This window comes from Sarcophilus harrisii, chromosome 1 (genome assembly GCF_902635505.1).
Source record: "Sarcophilus harrisii chromosome 1, mSarHar1.11, whole genome shotgun sequence".
In the NCBI taxonomy this organism is placed as follows: domain Eukaryota; kingdom Metazoa; phylum Chordata; class Mammalia; order Dasyuromorphia; family Dasyuridae; genus Sarcophilus; species Sarcophilus harrisii.
Window position 1 is genome coordinate 665,288,607 of NC_045426.1, and position 21,212 is coordinate 665,309,818.

Genomic DNA, 21,212 nt, shown 5'->3' on the forward strand with positions numbered 1-21,212 from the left:
TCATAGTTCTCTCTCTGGATGTGGATGGGATTTTCTTTCTTTTTTTTTCTCAATAGTATTTTATTTTTACAAATACATATAAAGATAGTTTCCAACATTCATAAAAAAAATTTTTTGTCTACCATTTCTAGTTATATTTTTTTAAATTTTAAATAGTTTTTTTTATTTTTCCAAATACATATAGTTTTCACCATTGAGTTAAATTTTTTTAATAATAGCTTTTTATTTTCCAAATACATGTAAAGATAGTTTTCAACATTCACTCTTGCAAAACTTTGTGCTCCCAATTTTTCTCCCTCCCTTCCTCCACCCTCTCCCCTAAACAGCAAGTAATCCAATATATGTCAAACATGTGAAGTTCTTTTATATGTAATTCCACATTTATATGTTACACAAGAAAAATCAGATAAAAAAAATGAGAAAGAAAAAAAGCAAGAAACCACAAAAAAGGGGAAAATACTACATTGTGATCCACATACAGTCTCCACAGTCCTCTCTCTGGGTGTAGATGGTTCTCTCCAGCACCTGAAATTGGCTGGGATTACCTCATTGTTGAAAAGAGCTACATCTATCAGAGTTGATCATGTCATAATCTTTCAACATTCATTTTTGTATTTGTGTTCCAATTTTTGTATTCCATATTTCTTTCCTCCTCCCTTTCCCAAGGGATCAAACAAATATACATTAAATATGTGCAATTTTTTAAAACATATTTCCAAATTTGTCATGTGTACAAGAAAAATCCAACCAAAAGGGGAAAAAAAAAAAACATGAAAAAGAAAAAAACAAACAAAAGGTGAAAATTCTATCCTTCAATCCACATTCAGTCTCTTTAGTTCTCTTTCTGGATGCGGATGGCATTTTCCATCCTAAATCTGTCGGAATTGTCTTGGATCAATATATTGCTGAGAAAAACTAAGTTTATCACAGTATCAACATATAATCTTGCTATTACTGTGTACAATGTTTTCTTGATTCTCCTTACTTCACTTTGCATCATTTTATGTAAGTCTTTCCAGGCTTTTTTGAAATCTGCCTGTTCATCATGTGTCACAGGACAATAATATTCCATTACATCCATATACCATAACTTATTCAGCCATTTCCCAACTGATGGGCATCCACTCAGTTTCTAATTTCTTGTCATTATACATAGAGCTGCTACCAACATTTTTGTACATATGGGTCCTTTTCTCTCCAGGGATTGCTGTTCGTAACTGTATGGAGAATCATCCTCATCTCTACCTTTTAAATTGCCTTTAGTTTTAAATTTCAGATTGCCTAGCTCAAGCAAGACCTCTATCCTATGTGAGACTTTTCTTGTAATAAACTTTGTTATATTTGCTTTGTGTTTTGTACTTGGTTTTTCCCCCAAATAGAATGATTGTTGTCCTTTATTCTCAAAGAGGGCTGAAATGACATCAATATGTTGGAGTCAAGGTATAGTATATCTGGCTGTGGCTGATCAGACCGATATGAACTTGGAAGGCTCTATCCCAGGTTGGCACAAATAGTTCACATGAACATTTAGAATGGAAAAGATGTCTCTAAATTTGTGCATCTCACATTTCTTTTTTTATATAGTTTTTTTAATTTTCAAAATACATGCAAAGATAGTTTTCAACATTCACCCTTGCAAAACTTGTGTTCCAAAATTTTTTCCTTCTCTTTCCCTTTCCTCCTTCTCCTAAACAGCAAGTAATCCAGTATAGGTTAAACATCACATTTTTGTAAAGTGACTTTGCTTTGTTCATGGAGTACAGTGCCTTCTGTGATTTGGGCACCCTGTACTAGACTATCCTATGCCAGTGTTTCCCTTGTCTCACAATTAAATGTCCTTGAAGGCAAGGGCATTTGGATTTTGTGTTTGTGCCCTCAGTTTCTAGCATGGTTCCTGGGATATTGGAGGTATTTAATACATTCTTTTAAGGATTGATTAATTGACCTTGGTCAAGTCACACATCAGCTTGCTTGCCTTCCTTATGTGTTTTGGAAAAAAAAAAACCCAGTATCTGTGAAAATGTTTTGAATGGTGTAGAATATTATAATGTAAAATGTTAATTTTTGATGTGGCATCTTGATTTTCTTCGTACATTAATTTTTAAAAATACAAATTCTTTATGAATAATGTTGGGAGAGAAAAATCAGAACAAAAGGGAAAAACCATGAGAGAAAAAAAAAACAGAAGAAAAAGAAAAAAGTGAACATAGCACATGTTGATTTATATTCAGTCTATCATGACTTCTTGATTTTCTTTGTATTATTCCCATATTTCATGTTGTTCTTCACCATCCTCAAATATGATCCTTTCTCTCCGTCTGTACTACTTTTCAAGGAATTAAAAACAACAACAGATATAAGGAAATAATCAGAGACTACTGGGGTATCCTAGATCAAATATGTCTAACTTGAGCCCCATTGTTACAGGTAGAATCAGATTAAAATGATATTTGGAAATGTTTAACAAAATAAATAACAATGCAATATAACACAATGTTAATTTTGTTTTTTTTTCCCCCCTAAATCATTATGCAAACAAAAGTGAGCTATTTCTATTTGAGTGTGATAGCACTGCCCTAGGTGAGTAACCAGGTCCAGAAACATTCTAACTCAGGATCTTAAAAGAAATAGTTTAAAAAGGAAGTAGAGAAATCAGAGAAGTATGTTATATATAATAGTATATATATGGAGCATATATAGTATATAATAAATATACATAATAGCATATATTATATATATGTGTAATAGTATATTACATATAATACATTAATGTAATGATGTATAGATAATGTATATTACATATAGATACATATAGATAATGTATATTAAGTATACTGTCTAATATGTAGTTTAAAAAAACCCTTAATAATCTGAAATGTAAATTCATAGTTTGATAGAGCATCCTCTTTTTATGTTGTGCTCTCTATATGACATGTTATTTTTTCCTATTTAAGGTCAAAATGAATAAGAAAAATAAAAGAAATAGCTGCGGTGACTGATGAGTCATTATCACTGATCTTTAGAGGAAAGAAAAATGGAGAATAGGGAGAATCAGGATCAGTGGTTAGAAGATGCAGAGAGGTAGATAATGAAAAGGGCAGCGAAGTGGCCTAGTAGATAGGGCACCAGACATGGAATCAGGAAGACCTGAGTTGAAGTGTGACCTCAAGCACTCATTGGTGGAGTGATCCTGAGCAAGTTACTTTACCCTGTCTCAATTTCCTCATCTGTAAAATGAGCTGGAAAAGGCAAAGGCAAAACCACTCTTGTGTCTGCCAAGAAAATCACAAATGGGATCAGGAAGAGGTAGATTCAATTGAAGACTGAACAACCCCAAAGATGATGAAAGGAGAAAATTTTCTGACAAAAGCTATCCCAAAGTAAAATGGATTACCTTGGGACTTAATGAGTTTTGCTTTGACTAAAAATCTTCAGATAAATATTTGTTTACCATTTGAAAAGTATAATAATAACTTGTGTTTACATAGTAGAGCTTTAAGGTTTACAAGACATTTTAAACATTTTATCTTATTTGATCTTCTCAACAGCCTTGGGAGATAAGTGTTATCGTTACTCCCATTTTACAGATGAGGAATTTGGGGCTGAGAGAGGTTAAATGAGTTGCCAAAGGTCATGCAACTAAGAAGTGTCTGAGGCAGAATTTGAACTCAGGGTTTTCTTTTTTTTTTTCTTTTTTTTATTTAATAGCCTTTAATTTACAGGATATATACATGGGTAACTTTACAGCATTAACAATTGCCAAACCTCTTGTTCCAATTTTTCACCTCTTACCCCCCCCACCCCCTCCCCTAAATGGCAGGATGACCAGTAGATGTTAAATATATTAAAATATAACTTAGATACACAATAAGTATACATGACCAAAACATTATTTTGCTGTACAAAAAGAATCAGACTCTGAATTATTGTACAATTAGCTTGTGAAGGAAATCAAAAATGCAGGTGTGCATAACTATAGGGATTGGGAATTCAATGTAATGGTTTTTAGTCATCTCCCAGAGAACTCAGGGTTTTCTATTTGCCATATTATAGAAGTATGAGGTAAGTAAGGGATTCTTGTTCAGGTACAGGTTACAACTGATGGCCCCAGGGGTCCCTTCTACCTGAAATTTTATGATTTTGTTTAGAGCTGTATTTTGAGTTGTACCACATTCTGTTACAACAGGGACTAGGAAGAATTCTGCTATAAGGGAAGAGTAGGTTTTTTCTGGGAAAAGAGGTAACTGATGCCATCTTCTGGGAGCTGAGGGAAGCTGCAGGTGGAATGAGGTGCAGAACTGGCCACTTTGAAGAGCAGGAGCAAAGACCCTCTAATATTATCCTTTGTTCTCAAAGAGGACCAATGATATCAGGAGGGTGATGTCTTAACTTGAGAATGAATATTTATTTAAGTAATTATTTAAGTAAGGCAGGGTTGTCCAGGGAAAAGATCTAGGGAGGTCAGGACAACTGGAGATGGCTCCGGATCCGGTGGCAGATCTTGGTTTTTGGAAGCAAAGTCTTTCCCAGGACTCGATCTGAGGCAACACCCATTCAATGATTCAGTGATTTAAGGCTAGTGAGATATGAGGGGAATATCTAGGGAAGGAAGTGGGGGTAAGGGGGAGGGAAATTGGAACATAAGGTTTCAAGGGCCAGTGGTGAAAAATTATCCTTGCATATGTTTTAAAAACAAAAACTTCAATAAGAAAAAAAAAAAAGAAATGAGGCAAATGATGGTCTAGTTTGCTTACTTAAAAAAAATCCAAGATCCTCAGGATTTCTGGTCAGAATAGAAACAATTGCTATTTACAGTTACCCTGAGCCATCAAAACTCAAAGACCAAGGGAGGCTTGGGCTGGGACTCCTTCCTTACCTTTAATCTGGGAGAGCCAGAGTGATTTGGGTTTAAGGCTTAGCCAAGGAACTCCATTTGAATCCCAATGGGTTTAATCAAAGCCTGTTTTTTTTGTTTTGTTTTTTTTCCCCCAGAGCTGTATTTCAAGAATATTTCAAGACTTTTGGAGCCATCAGATGGAAGGTTGCTACAGAAAGAGCTACATCCTATCTAGGAGGATAAGGACCATTACGGGCTGCCATGATGACTAGTGACATCAGCTGGGAGTCTGATTTTTAACTCCCACTGAATAAGATGCCATTACAAGTTACGTTTATCATCTCAAGCCTTGATTGACACTACCTTCCTTAGCTTCCTATCCTTTCTGATTGGAAGACTGGACAGTGGAATATCAACTTCTTCCCTTCCCTCCTCTTCTTATGCTTTCCTTTACAAAAGGCAGATGTAGGACCCAGTTCATCATCTTTTGATGAAAGCTCCTTCTCTTCTCCTCAACTCATATCACATAGATGCTTTTCATCACTATCTTCTCCTTGACACATATTTCAGATGAAAAAAAGGTAGCTTTTCTTGAAGCCAAGACAATCCTTTCTACATCCACATTTTTTGACATCCTTTCCAGCAGATACCCCTTCCATTATCCCTGACTTTCTCTAAAATTTATACTCTCCTTCTATCCTGGCTACTTCCCTACTGCCTACAAAATATTCATGTTATTCCCCATCCTTAAAAAAAATCCCTCTCTTGACCTGTCTATTCTTGCTAGGTAGCTATTGTTCTGAAATTCTCCTCCCTTTCATGTAGGGTGTCTACAATTGTTGCCTCCATTTTCTTTCCTCTCATTCTCTTTTTAACTGTTTGTGGTACACTTTCAGATCATTCAACTGAAACTACGGTTTCCAAAGATATCAATGCGCTCTCTCTCTCTCTCTCTCTCTTTTAAATTAAATTTTCTTTTCTTTTCCATGCCCAAATCTCTCTTTCCCATTTTACCCTCTTCCCTCATTGGGAAAACAAGAAAACAAAATCTATTTAAAAAATATATAGTCAAGTAAAACAAATTTGTGCAATAGCTATGTCAAAAATACATATACAAATATGCTTTGATCTGCTGTCTGCGTTTATCAGCATTTATCTGGAGATGGGGAACATGTTTCATCATGAGACTTTTGGAATTATAATTGATCATTATTTTCATTAAAGTTCCTAAGTTTTTCAAAATTGTTCATATATTGTTATTGTATCAATTATTCTGCTGGTTCTATTTACTTCACTTTGCATCAGGTCATACAAAAGCTTCTCAGGTTTCTCTGAAAACTTCATTTTCATCATTTCTTCAGCACAATAATATTCCATTACATTTACCTTCTATAAGTTGTCCAGCTATTACTCAATTTATGGAAACCCTTCAAATTCCAATTCTTTGCCTTCTTGAAAAGAGCTGCTATAAATAGTTTTGTATGAAGATTATGTTATGATCAACTGTGTTGGACTTGGCCCTTTTCAACAATGCAGTCTATTGGAAATCCTAAGTCTATTGGAAAATGCCATCCCCATCCAGAAAGAGAACCGTGGAGACTGATTGTGGATCAAAGCATATTTCCATCTTTGTTGTTGTCGTTTTTTTTGTTTTGTTTTGTTTTTCTTTCTCATGATTTTTTCCCTTTTGGTTTGATTTTTCTTGCACAATATGACAAATATAGAAATATGTTTAAAAGGATTGGACAGATTTAATCTATATCAGATTGCTTGCTGTCAACCTGAGGTAAAGGAGAGGGGGAGGTAAAGGAAACAGGGAGAAAAATTTATAGCACAAGGTTTCGCAAAGGTGAATATTAAAGGATCATTTCAGAAAGGTCTGGAGAAACTTACTCGAACTCGATGCTGAGTGAAACGAGCAGGGCCAGGAAATCATTATATACTTCAGCAAAAGTACTATATGAGGATCAATTCTGAGGGACGTGGCCATCTTCAGCAATGAGATGAACCAAATCAGTTCCAATGGAGCAGTAATGAACTGAACCAGCCACACCCAGAGAAAGAACTCTGGGAGATGACTAAGAACCATTACATTGAATTCCCAATCCCTAATTGTACAATATTTCAGAGTCTGATTCTTTTTATACAGCAAAATAACGGTTTGGTCATGTATACTTATTGTGTATCTAATTTATATTTTAATATATTTAACATCTACTGGTCATCCTGCCAACTAGGGGAGAGAGTGAAGGGAAGGAGGGGAAAAATTGGAACAAAAGGTTTGGCAATTGTCAATGCTGTAAAATTACCCATGCATATAACTTGTAAATAAAAAGCTATTAAAAAAAAAGGTGAATGTTAAAAACTATCTTTGCATATATTTAGAAAAATAAAATGCTATTTTAAAAGACTTGGTGTTCTAAATTTTTTTCCCTCTCTTCCCCCTTCTGATATAGGTTAAACATGCAATTCTTCTAAACATATTTCCATATTTGTCATGCTACACAAGAAAAAATCAGATGAAAAGAGGGGAAATATGAGAAAGAAAAAAATCAAGCACACAAACAAAACAATAAAAAAGGTGAAAATACTATACTTTGATCTATATTCAGTCTCCATAGTTCTCTCTCTGTATGTGGGTGAGACTTTCCATCACAAGTCAACTGAAATTCAACAAAAATGAATGTTAATCTGATATACCACTATACACCTCTCAGATTGGCAAATACTGGAAAAGATAATAATAAATGTTGGAGGGAATATGAGAAAACTGGGACACCAATATATTGCTGGTGAATTGATCCACCCATTCTGGAGAGCAATTTGGAACTAAGCCCAAAGGGCTATCAAACTGTGCACACTCTTTGATCCAGCAGCACAAAGAGATCATAAAAAAGAGAAAGTCCCTTTTTGTAGCGGCAAGGAATTGGAAACTGAGTGGATGCCCATTAGTTGGGGAATGGCTGAATAAGTTATAGTATATGAAGTTATAGAATATTATTGTTCTATAAGAAAGGATCAGCAGGATAATTTCAGGAAGGCCTGGAGAGACTTAGATGAACTGATTCAGAGTGAAATGAGTAGAACCAAGAGAATACTGTACTCAGCAACAAGAAGATTATATGATGATCCACTCTAATGGACGTGGCTCTTTTTCAACAATGAAGTGATTCAGGCCAATTCCTATAGACTTGTGATGGAGAGAGCCATCTATATCCAGAGAGAGGGCTATGGGGGCTGAATATGAATCACATCATAGTATTTTCACCTTTTTTGTTGTTGTTTGCTTCCTCTTTTTTCTTTCTCATTTTTTTTTTCTTTTTGATCTGATTTTTCTTGTTGAACATCACACATGTGGAAGTATGTTTAGAATTGCACTTGTTAAAATTATATGGGATTACTTGCTATCTAGGGGAGAGAGTAGGGGAGAAGGAATAGAGAAAAATTTGGAACACAAGGTTATGCATAGATGAATATTGAAAACTATCTTTGCACATTATTTTATTTATTTATTTTGCTGAGGCAATTGGAGTTAAGTGACCTGCCCAGAGTCACACAGCCAGGAAGTGTTGTCTGAGACCATATTTGAACTCAGGTTCTCCTGACTTCAGAGCTGGTGCTCTATTCACTGTAGCTATCCTTGCATGTTATTTTGTTAATTTGGTTATTAATATGGTCAATTATATACTAATAGTTTTCCTAATATTGAACCAGACCTGCATACCAGGTATAAATCCTACTTGATCATAGTGTATTATCCTGGGGATGATTTTCTGTAGTCTACCTGCATGTTATTTTGAAAAAAAAACCCTATTATTTAAAAAACAGAATGTTGAGAATTATCTTTACATGTATTTGTAAAAATAAAATACAATTGGAAATTGTTTTTTAAAAAATAGTTTTGTATACTTTTCTGCTTTCTTTGATCTCTTTGGGGTATAAACCTAGTAGAGTTATCTCTGGATGGAAAGGTATTGTATACTACTCCTATTCTCAGTTTGGCCACAGAATTTTTTCAGGTTCAGAGCAATGAACGGTTATCTTGGTCTTGGTCTTCTGCTTTGGTTATTCCACTGCACTGAGCTAACCGCTTGAGCTGAGTAGCTGCTCTAGGCTCAAAGCTGTACAGCCAAGTACCTAGAATTTACTCTGTGCTTGTTCATCAGAACTCTGCTCACTCATGACTGCTCCTCTCCTCCCTGGATCTGTGACCTGGAAAAAATGTTTTCTCTCACTTCATCATTTTGACTCTCCTCACTTCTTTCTTTTGGCTTCCCTGGCTTCCTTCAACACTTAGCACAAACCTTCACTTCTGCAGAGAACACACTTCCAGTCCTTCCCTCTCTCAGATTTACCCCCCATAGGCTCTGTCTACATTTGATACGTAGCAATTTATTTATATGTTTTCTCTTCCATTAGAATGTGAACCTCCTGAGGGCATAATGTTTTTGACCTTTATTTGTGTAATGGAGAACAGGCCAATCAATGGGTATACTATCCTTTGGGTAACTACAATGTTTTTCTTGTTACCATCTCCCATTACCCAGGCTTGTTAAGCCTGCTTCCATGGATGAGTAATGGAAGGATCTTAGGCCCTTATTCAAAGCATGCTTAGGTAATCTATGATCATTTCCTGTTTGTTTATCATCTGATAAGAGAGAATTTTCAACTGACTGTAGAGCTATAATTAAGTGTGCATGTGAGAATCCCACATATTATTTGCTATTCTACACACATGACATTTTTTTTTCCTGAGGCAATTGGGGTTAAGTGACTTGCCCAGGGTCACACAGCTAGGAAATGTTAATTGTCTGAGGTCACATTTGAACTCAGGTCCTCCTGACTTCAGGACTGGTGCTCCACCCATTGCACCATCTAGCTGCCCTGACAGTTTTTTTAAAAAGCAGATTGCTTATGCAGCCCTTTCACAAGAAGTTTTCCATGTCTAAAATGCACTTCCTCTTCAGCTTTGCATCTTGGACTTCCTAGCTTTTCTTCAAGGCACATCTCTGTGCTCTCTTTAACTTGCGGTCTGTTATCTTGATTTTTCCAGTTAATGCTTTCTCCCATTGACTTTGCTTCTAGTCATACACTTTGGCCTCCAATCTTCTTATTCTACGAAAATGTCTCTCTCCAAAGTTGTCACTGATCTCTTCTGACCTCACCCATCAATTCTGCAGTATTTGACACCATTGATCACCTTCTGTATCCTCTTCTTTCTTTTTTGATAGTTCTCTCTCTTGGTTCTCTTTCTACCTATATAACCCCCACCTCAGTCTCTTTTGTCAGATTTTCATCCATGTCACATCCAGCAATTGCAAGACATCTCTAGGTGTCCCTTAAGGCTCTGTTCTGGCAGTCCCTTCTCTTCTTCTCTAAGGTAATCTCATCAATTTGCATTGCTCATTTGTTATCTCTATGCAAATTATTCCCAGATCCTGCCCTAATCTCTTTGCTCAATTCTAATCTCACATCAAAGAGAACCTTTTGGGCATCTCCAGAAGGATATAGATCCAATATCTCAAACTCAAAAACAGAACTCATTAACTTTTCTTTCCAAACACGTCCTTCTTCCCACCTTCCCTATTTCTGTCACATCCTTCTTGTCTCCAAGACTCATAACCTATGTCATCCTTTATTCTTCCTTCTCACTATCATCACAAATATACAATTGGTTACCAAATTTTAATTTTCCCACTTTCTTTCATCTATGTCCCTTCACTAGTCTAGGCCTATTATCTCCTCTCACCTGGAATATTACAATAGCTGTGTAATTGTCCTCCCTACCTCATTTCCCTTTACTCCATGCCATCTTCCTCTTGGCTCCAAAGTGATCTTCCTAAAGTGCAAGTTGTCCATGTCATCCTCATACTTAATAAAGGCCTTTCTATTGTCTTCAGGATGAAATTCAGTCTTTTGAGGGGAAGAAGGGGAGAATTTAAAGTTCTTGAATAGCTCCTGGTCACTTCCTACTCTTCAGTCTTCTTATCCTTTGCTCCTTTCCACATACCCATAATTCACTAGCCTTCTGGATATCCTTTACACATGGCATTTTATCTCCTCACTGATTCTCTGTCTTTTCATGGAATGTCCCCACATACCTGGGATATTTTTTCCTCTTCACCTTTGTCTCTTTGTTCCTCCAACTTCCTTCAGGTCTCAACTCAAATTCCACCTTCTGAAGTAGACCTTTCCTAGTCCCCTCAGCTGCTAGAGCCTTTCCCACTGAGATTAACTTCCATCCACCTTGTATTTATCTTAAATGTACATAGTAATTTATGTGTGTTGTCTCTCACATTGAAAAGTAGGCTCCTTGACAGAAAAGACTACTTTTTTCCTTTTTTGGGGTACTATATCTGCTTAGCATAGTGCCTGGTACATAGTTAACATTTAATAAATGTGTGCCAACTGACTGATTTACTTATTTACGTACATTATTCTATCCTCCCAGTAGCACATAAGCTCCTTGAATAAAGAAGTGTTGTTCATTTTTGTCTTTTTTTCCTTTTGAGAGTAGTGTAGTATCCTATTAAGTAGATATTTAAACAAACATTTATTGAATTGTAGTCAATAGTATTTGCTGCAGAATTGTAGTCAGTATTATTTGCTGCAATAAGAATTATTTTTAATATTTGTAGTCATCACAGCACCCCTTCTGCATTAATCTCCAACTTGGGTGACTCCTAAGCAGGTCACTGCTTCTTTAAGGAGCAATAGGGTACTTTGTGGCTGATTCCATTTTTCTTTGTAGTTCAAGAGCCCTCTGTTGAATTTTTCCTTTTAAAATAATCAGCTGATTGATACAATAACCTTTAAAAAAAGACATTTATTAAGATAGCATAGTGAAAATAGTAATTATAAAGCATTGTTGCCCATGTACTTGGGTGTTCTCTTCCATAAATCTGCACGGTACCTGTGGGAAGAGTGGCCAGAAATTTAGAATACAATGGCAGTGGGGTACACACTAGGAGATATATGTGGCCAAGTTACAGCTCTGACATTGCAGGACCAGGAAGTTCTTTTTTCCTCAGGTGTTCTGTCTCTCTTGTTTGTTTCAATTGCTCAATAACTTTTTCTTGAGTTCTTAGCTACTTTTCTTCTCCCTTCTAGGGGATTAAGTTCCAAAGAAGCCTTAAGTGACCACTTTCAGTATTCATGTCTGAAGAAGTTTTCTCTGCTCTTTCAATTATGTTTTGAATTCTCTTAAACTAATTCTACTGTTTTGCTGATTGATGCTGCTCAGGTTTAGGGGCCACCTTGTAAGTTTAAGAGATTTAGAGATCTTGACTCCTAAATTGGTGCTTGTTACATTTTAGGAGTCTCCAGCAACTACTCTGTTACTATTTTAAAAGAGAACTACCAGCATGAGAATGAGACCATTCCCTGTACTAGTTTGTCAGAGGAAATAGATTCTGAGGGAGATAATGCAGCGATGAGGTGAAATGTAAAATTGGTTTATATACATATTTATAAATTTATATCTATCTATCTAAAACTTACATTAACAAACCTGGAAATGGCTTCATATTTAGATAGTTTTAAATTTCTGCTAAGAAGAGCTAATGATAATAGAAGTTATAAGTTATGGCATTATTGTAATGCCGAAGAAACTGAGCAAGACAGAGATTAGAGACCAATTCAATAGTTTATTAAATGGAGAGAAATACTGGGACCAATGGATCCATTGTTGATCCCAGGGCTAGACAAGACTATCATCTCAAAGACTCAAAGACTCTAGCCCCAAGTATTAGGACAGCCAGCTTTTTATGGAATAACAACAACAATGACATAATGGAGGGACCTAGGTGGGGATAACCTAATAGAGAGAGGTTACTGATATTCTAAAGACATCTAAAATGGATAACCTTTATCTTGTCAAACATTAAGAAGGAATGTCTATAAAACCTTTATCTCAAACATTAAGAGGGAAAGGTTATAACCTAAGGCAGAATAACTAAATAGGACCATTAGAGAAACTGAGACACAACATTAAAAGGGAACTTTGGCATAACATTATATCCTGTTTAAAGTCTTTCTGTTCACTGGAACTTTTGAGAGCCTTTCTTTTGTGTATACAAATTGAATACCTGTCCCATACCTGATTAATATTGTACAATGAGTTCTTTCTACTTCTTCAAATTGGGGTATACTAGACATAAACAAAAACCTAAGTGATAAGGAATTCTTCTTTTGAGTCTTGGAATGGAGATGTAATGAGCTGGAGTATGAATTCTCTTATTATAGTCCAAATTCCCCTAGGACTAATCTCAGTCTGGACTACATTCATGTATCCAGAATAGAAAAGATCCTAAATGCAAAATGGAGTTAGTACCAGGCTCCAGTTCCTGAGATCAGAATTTTTTTTTTTTAATAACCTTTTATTTACAGGTTATATGTATGGGTAACTTTACAGCATTAACAATTGCCAAACCTCTTGTTCCAATTTTTCACCTCTTACCCCCATCCCCTCCCCCAGATGGCAGGATGAACAGTAGATATTAAATATATTTAAATATAAATTAGATACACAATAAGTATACATGACCAAACTGTTATTTTGCTGTACAAAAAGAATCAGACTCTGAAATATTGTACAATTAGCTTGTGAAGGAAATCAAAAATGCAGGTGGGCATAAATATGGGGATTGGGAATTCAATGTAATGGTTTTTAGTCATCTCCCAGAGTTCTTTCTCCAGACCTTTCTGAAATCATCCTGTTGGTCATTTCTTACAGAACAATAATATTCCATAATAGAATTTTTTTTCCATCTTAACATGTACAAAATGAATACAAAGTAGCTTGGAAAGGGAGGGCGGTAGTAGAAGCTTGAGATAATATACTGTTTGAGATGATCATTATCTTTATATTACATCAAATGTTGCTACTAAATCAAAACCTCATTTTGGACATGTTTTATATTTTGTGAAAACTTTAGGTAATCTCTAGCACAGTGTTTAATAAAGTTTTGTTGTACTGAACAATTTATCTTATGTGACCTTAGAAGACCCTAGATGGCAAGCAGGATTGACAACTCTCGGGCCCTTCCCTCATTGCTAATGCTCTTTCCCCCCAATTATCTTGTATTTATTTTGTATTTAATCTATAGGCAAGGATGGGACTCCATGCCCATCCCAAATAATGTATTCAAAGAAGGTCAGGACACCTCAACTGAATCAGTCAATAAAAAGTGTGAACTAGGTGTTTTTACATGTATTTGGAAAGTAAAATGCTATTGAAAATGGGGGGTGGAGGGGAAGAAGAACTGGGCCCTAGACTTTTGAGGGGAATTTTGTTTTTTGCCACTACTATTCTTATAAAACTAGCAAAGAAGTTTGTTAGTGAAAAGTGTATCAATGAAAGCTTGTGATCAATAACACCATGAACCCAGATCCTCTGGGTTGTCAACTAGAACCCTGAGAGTGTGGTCAACTGTTCAATAGGGAATCTGACCCACTCCTATAAGGAAGAATAGGGAAGAAGTCCTGGAGGAGATGCTACGTATATTTGTAATACATACTTTGACTCCATCCCTAACTGAGGCCATATATTGGGTACCCACTATAAGTTGGGAGTATTTTTCTTTAATGTCTGTGACTCTAGCCCTTATTCTGTAATTTGTCTGTTTCTTTTAATTTTCCAGTGATTATTTTCCAAGTTCCATCTAACCACTTTATATCAATTAGCTTTAACAATGGGATATTTACTTCAGAAATATAGCAAAAATAAAAGCATTCCCCACTCCAATACTTCAGAAGTATATTCAGTCCCAAGAGAGACTGGGTTGAGTTTCTACATTTGAAACTCAGTTCCAAAACTTATGTAACTACTAGATGAATCCTTATCTCAGCTAATGTTGGGATAGATCTTGAAAGTCATTCTGTTCCTTGGAGCCTTGAAGTCTTGAAGCTGTACTTTGCAGTTACAAATGCTACAAAGCCCTTTTTCACAGGCTCTACTCCTGAACTTTCTGGTGGGTTCATTCTCCTAACCTCACAAGGCAGTAAACTCCAATCTCCTTCATCTAAAATGTGAGAATAAATGAAAAACAAATGACAACCTCTATTAGTAGTAGTAGGAGCTACCTCATTAGGGACTCAACACAGATCTTTTTCTTTTTTTTTCTTCTTTCCTCTCCTCCCTACTTCTCCCCTCCCCTCTCCTCTCCTTTCTTTTCTTTTCCTTTGCTTTCCTTTCTGAGGAGAAAGTGAGGCAGGTGACTTTGCACAGTCCCTCTTCACTTAAATCCTATTCATTGCCATGTCACAGCATTTCCTCCCCTTGGTCCTCATAGAGAATGAAAGACAAACAACAAAAACAAACACACACCACAAAGCACAGGTCATGTGTCCCCTCAGAAGGAGAATATCCACATTTTCTCCGTTTACAGTATTGTTTCTATTTTCTCTCCAAAATGTCACCAGACAGAAAGGAGTCAGCCAGATGAGAAGGACAAAGCTCTGGTTCTTAAATGCCTGTAAAATCAATCACTCCCATCCCCTCACTAAGAGGAGAGGAACTCTCCTCTCCAAATTCTGACTACATGGACAATTAAAGAGGCTCCTCTTCATCAAGTGCTTGACAGATTGGAGCCAGTCCCAGAATGTCCATATATGCTCCAAAGACTTGATGAGAATTTAGCATCTGGGCACTCTAATCAGACTCATAAGGATTGAGCTTATTGGCCATTTCCCCATGATATGTATTTATTCTGTATGTACTTATATAAATGTATGAATAAGTGAAAAACATTTATTAAGTCTTACCATGTGTTTAGCTTGACTTCAGCTTTGTGCCAAACTCTGAGAATACAAAGGGAAATAGTCCTTCCCTTGATGGAACTTATATTGTAATGGGGAAGAAACACATATTGGGGAGATGGTAGGTAGTCGATGAAGGGAACAATGGTCTAGAAAATCACAAAGATAATTTCTAGTCATATGAAAAGATGCTCCAAGTCATTATTAATCAGAGAAATGCAAATTAAGACAACTCTAAGATACCACTACACACCTGTCAGATTGGCTAAGATGACAGGAAAAAATAATGATGATTGTTGGAGGGGATGTGGGAAAACTGGGACATTGATTCATTGTTGGTGGAGTTGTGAACAAATCCAACCATTTTGGAGAGTAGTTTGGAACTGTGCTCAAAAAGTTATCAAACTGTGCATACCCTTTGATCCAGCAGTGTTACTACTGGGATTATATCCCAAAGAGATTATAAAGAAGGGAAAGGGACCTGTATGTGCACGAATGTTTGTGGCAGCCCTTTTTGTAGTGGCCTAGAAACTGGAAACTGAATGGATGTCCATCAGTTGGAGAATGGCTGAATAAATTGTGGTATATGAAAATTATGGAATATTACTGTTCTGTAAGAAATGACCAACAGGATGATTTCAGAAAGGCCTGGAGAGACTTACACGAACTGATGCTGAGTGAAATGAGCAGGACCAGGAGATCATTATATACTTCAACAACAATACTATATGATGACCAGTTCTGATGGACCAGGCCATCCTCAGCAACGAGATCAACCAAATCATTTCTAATGGAGCAGTAATGAACTGAACTAGCTATGCCCAGAAAAAGAACTCTGGGAGATGACTAAAAACCATTACATTGAATTCCCAATCCCTATATTTATGCACACCTGCATTTTTGATTTCCTTCACAAGCTAATTGTACAATATTTCAGAGTCTGATTCTTTTTGTACAGCAAAATAACGTTTTGGTCATGTATACTTATTGTGTATCTAATTTATATTTTAATATATTTAACATCTACTGGTCATCCTGCCATCTAGGGGAGGGGGTGGGGGGGTAAGAGGTGAAAAATTGGAACAAGAGGTTTGGCAATTGTTAATGCTGTAAAGTTACCCATGTATATATCCTGTAAATAAAAGGCTATTAAAAAAAAAAAAAAAAAAAAAAAAAAAAAAAAGAAATGACCAACAGGATGATTTCAGAAAGGCCTGGAGAGACTTACACGAACTGATGCTGAGTGAAATGAGCAGGACCAGGAGATCATTATATACTTCAACAACAATACTATATGATGACCAGTTCTGATGGACCAGGCCATCCTCAGCAACGAGATCAACCAAATCATTTCTAATGGAGCAGTAATGAACTGAACTAGCTATGCCCAGAAAAAGAACTCTGGGAGATGACTAAAAACCATTACATTGAATTCCCAATCCCTATATTTATGCACACCTGCATTTTTGATTTCCTTCACAAGCTAATTGTACAATATTTCAGAGTCTGATTCTTTTTGTACAGCAAAATAACGTTTTGGTCATGTATACTTATTGTGTATCTAATTTATATTTTAATATATTTAACATCTACTGGTCATCCTGCCATCTAGGGGAGGGGGTGGGGGGGTAAGAGGTGAAAAATTGGAACAAGAGGTTTGGCAATTGTTAATGCTGTAAAGTTACCCATGTATATATCCTGTAAATAAAAGGCTATTAAAAAAAAAAAATCCCAGTAGTACCTACCTCATAGAGATGCTCTGAGGTAAAAATAAATGAATGAAAAAGCAAAAAATAAAAAAATAAAAAAATTAAAAAAAAATAAATAAATAAAATAAAAAAAAAAGAAAATCACAAAGATAGTGAGTAGAACAATAAACTAGTCAATTGACATAAACTTCTTTTGTAAAAATTGATTTATTTTGTCTTTATAGTACAAACATTTATAGATTATCTTTATTCTTAGTGGTTTCTTCAGAGATGCGCTGATAAAAGCTTAGCAACCAGTCCTATGAAAGGCATGACACACTTTTAAGTTTAATATGAATTGTTGACATTTTCTCCATTACTTTCTTAATACCACCCCCTCAAAAAACAAACAAACACTATAAAACCAAACAGCAGTAACCCAACAACAACAGTAAATCAAGCCCTGGTTTGAAGCATTTGCTGATTTCTAAGGTATAAATGCTGATATTGAAATTTTAATTAAAATTAGATTCAGCACAAGCAGGAAAGTGGTGTAGGGGATAAAATGTGGGGTCTGGAGTCAGTAAGACTTATCTTCCTGAGTTCAGATCTGGTGTTAGACACTTTCTAGCTATATGACCCTAGACAAATCACTTAACTCTAGTTTTTCTCAGTTACTTCATCTGTAAAATGAGCTAGAGCAGGAAATGACAAACTACTCTGGGATCTTTGCCAAGAAACCCCCCAAAAAGTGGTCACAAAGAGTTGGACATGACTGAAAGTGACTAAACAACAACATTAGCTCCAATATATCCTTGGGTCCTTTGTGATAAAGTAAACAGTTGAGCAAAGCTAACAATACAGTGACCTCATTTGAAAGTTTATGCAACATTCTATATCTGTAGCACTCTTTTTTTTACATTTGTTTTAAAAATTTTTGAGTTCTAGGTTCTCTTCTTTATCCTCATCCACAATTAAGAAACCACATGTGAAGTTATGGAAAACATTTCCATAAAGTCAAGTTGTGAAAGAAAAGATAGATTTCCCACCCTAATGAAAAGAAAACCCCTCAAGAAAAATTAAATTAAAAAGAAAGAGAGAGATAGAGGAAGAAAGAATGCTTCAATCTATATTCAGATACAATCAGGTTCCTTCTCTGGGTATGGATAGGATTTTTCTTTTTTTTTTTTTCTTTTCTTTTTTTCTATTATTATTATTATTTTTTTTTATTTAATAGCCTTTTATTTACAGGTTATATGTATGGGTAACTTTACAGCATTAACAATTGCCAAACCTCTTGTTCCAATTTTTCACCTCTTACCCCCCACCCCCTCCCCCAGATGGCAGGATGACCAGTAGATGTTAAATATATTAAAATATAAATTAGATACACAATAAGTATACCCGACCAAAACGTTATTTTGCTGTACAAAAAGAATCAGACTCTGAAATATTGTACAATTAGCTTGTGAAAGAAATCAAAAATGCAGGTGGGCATAAATATAGGGATTGGGAATTCAATGTAGTGGTTTTTAGTCATCTCCCAGAGTTCTTTCTCTGGGCGTAGCTGGTTCAGTTCATTACTGCTCCATTGGAAATGATTTGGTTGATCTCCTTGCTGAGGATGGCCAGGTCCATGAGAACTGGACATCATCTAGTATTATTGTTGAAGTATATAATGATCTCTTGGTCCTGCTCATTTCACTCAGCATCAGTTCGTGTAAGTCTCTCCAGGCCTTTCTGAAATCATCCTGTTGGTCATTTCTTACAGAACAATAATATTCCATAATATTCATATACCACAATTTATTCAGCCATTCTCCAACTGATGGGCATCCACTCAGTTATGGATAGGATTTTTCATCATAAATCCTTCAGAATAGTCATGGATGATTGTATTACTGAGAATAGCAAAGTCATTTATAGTTGGTCATTCCAGAACATTGCTATTACTTTGTATACATTATATTTCACTTTGCTTGAGTTCATGGGGACTTTCCAGGTTTTTTTTCTTTCTTTCTCAGAGCATCCTGCTTTTCATTTCCCATATAACAATAATATTCCATTACAAATACATCTCAGTTTAATGAGCCAATTCCCAATTGGTAGATAACCTCCTCAATTTCCATTTTTTTTTTTGCCCTGAGAAGAGAGCTGTTATGAATAATTTTTAGTACATATAAGTCATTTTCCTTTTTTTTTTTTCTGAATCTCTTTTGGTATTCATGCCTAGTAGTGGTATTATGAGGTCAAAGGATATGCATGAATTTATAGCACTTTGCACACAGATCATATCTTTTGATCATTTGTCAATTGGGGAACTCCAATAACTATTTTATTTTTTCACAGTTTACAAAGTTATGCTATTTATTATAGGAAATAATAAGGGGAAAGATGAGTTTCTTATTAGAACTCATATTTAGCCAGGAGGAAGGATCCCTTAGAGGAAAAATGTTATAAGGTGGAGAGTTAGTCATAGTCCTGAAAAGGAGTAAGAAAAAAATCTTTATAGCACATTTTTTATAGGAGAAATATAACCTTTGGGGGTTCACACCATATCAGAGAAGGAAGGCAAATAAAGCCAGGAACAAGGATGTATATTGAGATGTTGAGATTGCCTTGAACTTACTAACAAAGAAAGTCTGGGAAAGCTTGGGTTCCCATCATAAGTATCGTAAAGCTGTTAATCAGGGCAGTCTGGGTACATTATGGTTGCTTTAACTGTGTTTAATAAGACAGTCTGGGAAAAAAAATACTAGCATGAGCATTTTAGCATTTCATGACAAGAGAAGAGAATAAGCTGATTTCAGAATTCACATTAAAAGGCTATTCTTTTCTTTTTCTTTTTCTTAATGGTGATACTAAACTTATGGAGCAAAGAAGACAGAGAAAAAAAAAACCCTAAACCTTCATTTCCATGAAAATATTTTAAAAACATAAAAGTGATAAAGTAACCTGCAAGACTAGTAAGATGTTATTTAGTTGTTCTTTAATCTCCAGTTCATCTTGTCCTACTTGACAGTGTTCTAGTTCAGGCATTTCTAAATGATGCTTAACATTAACTACTTCTTCCAATTGCCTTTTATTCTTTTCCAGATCGACACATTTCTTTTGCAAACTTTTCATAGAAAATAACTCTTCTTGAAGACTTCTATTCATTGATTCCAACTGTATATATTTTGAAGATGCTGTAAGGTCTTCAATCTGTTTCTTATTTTGTAACTTATTCATTTATCTATCCATGTCAGAATGTGTTTACTTCAGTTCATTTTGGAGAAGATCTCCTACAACTTCTCTGAATTTCTCTGTTGTTCTTTTTAAAAATATTTATTTTAGCTTTTTATTTACGAGTTATATGCATGGGTAATTTTACAGCATTGACAATTGCCAAACCTTATATTCCAATTTTTCCCCTCCTTCCCCCCACCCCCTCCCCTAGATGGCAGGATGACCAATACATGTTAAATATGTTAAAGTATAAATTAAATACAATATAAGTATACATGTCCAAACAGTTATTTTGCTGTTCAAAAAGAATCGGACTTTGAAGTAGGGTTCCATTAGCCTGTGAAGGAAATCAAAAATGCAGGCAGACAAAAATAGAGGAATTGGGAATTCTATGTAGTGGTTCATAGTCATCTCCCAGAGTTCTTTCACTAGGTGTAGCTGGTTCAATTCATTACTGCTCTATTGGAACTGATTTAGTTCATCTCATTGTTGAAGATGGCCACGTCCATCAGAATTGATCATCATATAGTATTGTTGTTGAAGTATATAATGATCTCCTGGTCCTGCTTAATTAATATTCATATACCACAATTTATTCAGCCATTCTCCAATTGATGGGCATCCACTCAGTTTCCAGTTTCTGGCCACTGCAAAGAGGGCTGTCACAAACATTTCCTCCTTTAAAATCTCTTTGGAATATA